Below are 6,000 nucleotides of genomic sequence, written 5' to 3'. Positions count from 1 at the left end.
GGCCAATGAGCGTTCAGGATACGCGCCTCCCGCCCTTCGATTGGATTGCGGCCTGTCTTTCCTCAACCACGAACCAATAGGAAAAAGGAGGGCGGGGTATTGAAGGGGATGACGCAGCCGTGCGAAGAGCCGCCTCCTCCTTACATGCAGCCAGACCAGAGGGGGCGGGATGGAACGGGCATTGACCAATCAGCGCTCAGGACACGCATCTTACTGCCCTCTGATTGGAGGGCTGCATGCCTGTCCTCAACAATAAACCAATGGAAAAAGGAGGGCGGGGCATTGAAGTGGATGACGCAGCCGTGCGAAGAGCCACCTCCTCCTTACATGCAGCCAGACCAGAGGGGGCGGAATGGAGCGGGCCTTGACCAATCAGCGCTCAGGACACGCGTCTCCTGCCCTCCGATTGGATTGCGGCCTGCCTGTCCTCTATCACGAACCAATGGGAAAAGGAGGGCGGGACATTGAAGGCGATGACGCAGGCTTGCGAAGAGCCGCCTCCTTCTCCTTGCACGCATCCAGACCAGAGGGGGCGGGGATGGAGCGGTCCTTGACCAATCATCGCTCGGGATACTCGCCGCCTGCCCTCTGACTGAATCGCAGCCTGCCTGTCCTCAACAATAAACCAATGGGAAAAAGGAGGGCGGGGCATTGAAGGGGATGATGCAGCCGTGCGAAGAGCCTCCTCCTTCTCCTTGCACGCAGCCAGATCAGAGGGGGCGGGATGGAGCGGTCCTTGACCAATGAGCACTCAGGATACGCACCGCCTGCCCCCGGATTGGACGCCGGCTTGCCTGTCCTCAACAGTGAGCCAATGGGGAAAAGGGAATGGGGCACTGAAGGGGGAATGACACAGCTGAGGAGCGCGCCTGCGCGGCTGTAAGGAATTGTGGGAGTTGAAGTCCACAACCCCTGAAGTGCCCAAATTGGCCCAAATCAAGTATTTGCCAGTGAATATAATACCCGTATATGACTCTCCACCAGAGCCTGAGATTCAGCCAGTGTGTCAGGACCCAGGCTGCAGAGCACCAATAACCATGCGCAGAGACCAGAATCTATCTAATATCTTTATTAAGGAAATGTATAAAGTCAATAAAAACAAGTGTAGAATATAGTTCAGAAGTAGACCTTTCAGGAAAGGTCAAATATAGTCCAGGAAAAGAATGTCCAATATGTGATATTAAGGTCCAAAGTTATAATCCAATAACCGAAACACACACTTTGCCAAGCAAAGTGTGGGGAGAAGACAAGGTCCTTTAGTCCATAGAAACTTGGCAATTAGGCTGGAAAGCAAACTTGATACTTGGCTAGAACAAGGCTTGAGACAAGGCAACAAGAGCAAAAACAAGGTCCGTGGTAAACGCGGGACGAAGCAAGGCTGAAAACTTGATCCGGGAAGCAGGGAACTGGAGTACGAAGTCTACACACGATCTCACTCCTCCAGCTGACGAATTGACTCCGCAAGGATTCCTTTGCGGGCAAACACCTATATAGGATCTTGTTTTCCCGCCAAGGAACACTTTCTCTGGGGAACAAGAAACGAAACCTCTACTGTGTCCAGATGCATGACTCCTTAAAGTTTCCCAAGGGAAGCAGACTTAATCAGCTAATTGTCTGGCAGCTATCCTAGCGCTCCGGCGAGTCGCCTCTCGAGCGCTTCTATCTTGATTATAATAATCCCGGCGAGAAAATGGGGGAGATTTCTGCTCAAGGCTTGTTTGGCTGACTTCTTGTGGGCAAACATCTTGCAGGTGCAAGGGCTCCAAATCTGGCAGAAACGGTGGGAAACCCAAGTTTTCCTCTTCATCTGCCACAATAGTACTAGGAACGGGACTACATGGCCCATGAGTCATCACACAGTGTGTGTTCCAGTGGATTCTGGGACCAAAGAGAGAATGGTTGCAAGCAGGCGTGGTGAACCACATTCCTCCCAGCAGTCAAGGTCAGATCTCCAGGTGCCAGATGGACATCCTGGTTTAGAGGAGGATAATGAGTTTGACAGGAAGGGAGCGATAACTCATTGGAGGAGGGAACGAGAATGACTCTGGAGAAGCAGACGTTCGTTTTTGAAGCACTCTAATGAGTAGTTTTCTCATGAGAGAAAGACCTTGGATTTCCCTTAAAATGCCTTGCTTTCTCTGCCACAGCCAGAAGTGGTAACATTGCTTATTCAAGAAAGAAGGATCTTTGCTCTGTGTTCCTGTGTATTCCTGCAGCCGTGTATCCTGCTTCAAGTTCCAGCCTTGCCTTGGCCTGTGAATCCAGTTGGATATTCCAGTGACTTTGCCATTTGGTTCTTATTCCAGTGGAGACCTTTGCCTTGTGTTTCATCATTGACGTTATACCTTGGACTACCTTGGAATTAATCTTGCACTGTAGTCTTGTCTCATTGAGTTGGTTTTTATAGACTCTTGCATCATGAACTTCAAGTACCTTGCTCTTGTGGATTTGAACCTATTTTACTGACACAGAACTTATTTTGCTCCATGCAGCACACTCAGCCAGGGCCTGTCTGTTGTAGCCCAGGCCTACTCAGCCAGCAATTGTCCCTGCACCTGCTTTGCCAGAGGACTCAGGGTTTGCGCCTGTGATGACTCATGGGCCATGTAGTCCCGTTCCTAGTGTGATGACTCATGGGCCATGTAGTCCCGTTCCTAACATTGTTGTGACAGATGAGGAGGAAAACTTAGGTTTCCCACCGTTTCAGCCAGAATTGGAGCTTTCTCAGGCAGATCTGGAGCCCTTGCACCTGCAGGAGATCTCCCTTCCAGAAGTCTGCCAAACAAGCCTTGAGCCAAAATCTCCCCCATTTTCTCGCCGCGATTATTATAAACAACAGAACGGCGCTCAGGAGGCGTCTCGCAGAAGCGCTAGGATTGCTGCCAGGCATTCAGCTGATTAAGCCTGCTTCCCATGGGAAACTTTAGGGAGTCATGCATCTGGACACAGAGAATGGCTTTCGGTTCTGGTTCCCCAGAGAATTGTCCTTTGGCAGGAAAACGAGACTCTACTTAGGTGTTTTGCCCACGTAGGAATCTTGCGGAGTCAATTCGTCAGCTTCGGGAGTAGGTTGTGTGTGGACTACGCTGCTCCCGCGCTCCCGTTTCCAGCCTTGCTTAGCTTCCCAGGACCCTGTTTTGCTTCACGGACCCAGCCTTGCTTTCCGGACCTCGCCACGAATTTACCACGGATCCTGTTCTTGCTCCTCGTTTCTTGTTGCCTTGAATTAAGCCTAGTGTTCCAAGAATCAAGTTTACTTCCTAGCCCTGCTTAAGTTTATGGACTAAAGGACCTTGTCATCTCCCCTCACTTTGCTTGGCAAAGTGAGTGTTTCGGTTACTGGATTACAACTTTGGACCTTAATATTTCATATTGGACATTGTTTCCCTGGACTAATTTTGACCTTTCCTGAAAGGTCTACTTCTGAACTATTTTCTACACTTGCTTTTATTAACTTTATATATTTCCTCAATAAAGATATTAGATAGATTCTGGTCTCTGTGTATGGTTATTGGTGCTCTGCAGCCTGGGTTGTGACAGCGCCTGAGATGCAACCAGAGCCTGAGATTCAGCCAGTGTGTGTTCCAGTGGATTCTGGGACCAAAGAGAGAATGGTTGCAAGCAGGCGTGGTGAACCACATTCCTCCCAGCAGTCAAGGTCAGATCTCCAGGTGCCAGATGGACATCCTGGTTTAGAGGAGGATAATGAGTTTGACAGGAAGGGAGCGATAACTCATTGGAGGAGGGAACGAGAATGACTCTGGAGAAGCAGACGTTCGTTTTTGAAGCACTCTAATGAGTAGTTTTCTCATGAGAGAAAGACCTTGGATTTCCCTTAAAATGCCTTGCTTTCTCTGCCACAGCCAGAAGTGGTAACATTGCTTATTCAAGAAAGAAGGATCTTTGCTCTGTGTTCCTGTGTTTTCCTGCAGCCGTGTATCCTGCTTCAAGTTCCAGCCTTGCCTTGGCCTGTGAATCCAGTTGGATATTCCAGTGACTTTGCCATTTGGTTCTTATTCCAGTGGAGACCTTTGCCTTGTGTTTCATCATTGACGTTATACCTTGGACTACCTTGGAATTAATCTTGCACTGTAGTCTTGTCTCATTGAGTTGGTTTTTATAGACTCTTGCATCATGAACTTCAAGTACCTTGTGTGATGACTCATGGGCCATGTAGTCCCGTTCCTAGTACTATTGTGGCAGATGAAGAGGAAAACTTGGATTTCCCACTGTTCCTGCCAGATTTGGAGCCCTTGCAGCTGCAGGATGTTTGCCCACAAGAAGTCAGCCAAACAAGCCTTGAGCAGAAATCTCCCCCATTTTCTCGCCGGGATTATTATAATCAAGATAGAGGCGCTCGAGAGGCGACTCGCCGGAGCGCCAGGATTGCTGCCAGACAATTAGCTGATTAAGTCTGTTTCCCTTGGGAAACTTTAAGGAGTCATGCATCTGGACACAGTATAGGTTTCGTTTCTTGTTCCCCAGATAAAGTGTTCCTTGGCGGGAAAACAAGATCCTATATAGGTGTTTGCCCACAAAGAAATCCTTGCGGAGTCAATTCGTCGGCTTGAGGAGTGAGATCGTGTGTAGACTTCGTACTCCAGTTTCCAGATCCCGGATCAAGTTTCCTGCCCAGCCTTGTACCATGGACTTCTATGGACTCAGTTCTTGATTCATGTTTGCCTTGTTTCAAGTTTGATCTTGCCAAGTTTCAAGTCTTGCCTTGCCTTGCGTTTTAAACCACGGACCTTGCTTCTCAGATTCAAGCCTTGTTTTCCAGTTTCCTTCGGATTTACCTTAAGCCTCAAAGACTATGGACAGTTCCCCACACTAATGCTTGCCAAATAGTGTGTGTTTCGGTGAAGTGGATTATAACTTTGGACTTTAATATCACATATTGGACATTGTTTTCCTGGACTATATTTGACCTTTCCTGAAAGGTCTACTTCTGAACTATATTCTACACTTGTTTTTATTGACTTTATATATTTCCTTAATAAAGATATTAGATAGATTCTGGTCTCTGCGCATGGTTATTGGTGTTCTGCAGCCTGGGTCCTGACAGCTTGCTCTTGTGGATTTGAACCTATTTTACTGACACAGAACTTTATTTTGCTTTTGCTTGCACATAACCTTCAATAAACAACTTACTTGCTTATATTCTGGGGCTCCAGTGTGGTTTTGGGGTGCCTAGGTAGCCTAGGGGGGCAACACTGTCTCGTACTCCTCTCAGCAAAAAGCTAAGAGTCCAGTCCAAGGATTGGGGGGAGGGGGGGAGCAGCCCTGTCCTTATGCTGGGAGGACAACGAGAGGATGACCTGGGCCCGGTCCCCCTCCCTCCTGGCCCGGCCCTCCTGGCTGAGCCTACAATGTGGCCCAAAGCAAAAAGGTTTGCCCATGCTTGCCTTAGGCACAACACCAGTTGAGTATAATTAGCAAGGTCTTTATTGAAGAATATATGAAAGCCAAGCAATAAAAATGATGCAGACAGTATAGTCCAAAAAGGTAACAGTTAGTCCATGAATGTCCAGGTACAGGAATAAAACACAAGGAGGAAGGTTGCAAAATCCACAGGAACAAGGCAGCTTAAGGTCCCAATGCACAGAACAGGAACCATGAAACTAGAGTTCACTTGAAAGCAAGACTGTCATGAAGATTCAACGATAACCAGACTGAAGCAAAAAATAATTCTCTTTTCTCTTATAAAGCCTTTCCCGTCTCATGCAATTAGAATCATAGAATCCTAGACTTGGAAGAGACCTGGCGGGCCACCCAGTCCAACCCCCTGCCAAGAAGCAGGAAATCGCATTCAAAGCACCCCCGACAGATGGCCATCCAGCCTCTACTTAAAAGCCTCCAAAGAAGGAGCCTCCACCACAGTCCGGGGCAGAGAGTTCCATTACATTAAAAGAACACATTCCGTTTCACTTTCCCACCAGATAAAGGTTTATTTTCCCCCTTTTCCCCAGAGACGGGCTGACTTTCGACAGACTGTGAACT

Source organism: Anolis carolinensis, unplaced genomic scaffold, assembly GCF_035594765.1.
Source record: "Anolis carolinensis isolate JA03-04 unplaced genomic scaffold, rAnoCar3.1.pri scaffold_27, whole genome shotgun sequence".
Lineage (NCBI taxonomy): Eukaryota > Metazoa > Chordata > Lepidosauria > Squamata > Dactyloidae > Anolis > Anolis carolinensis.
Note: the sequence above shows the minus strand (reverse complement) of the source record.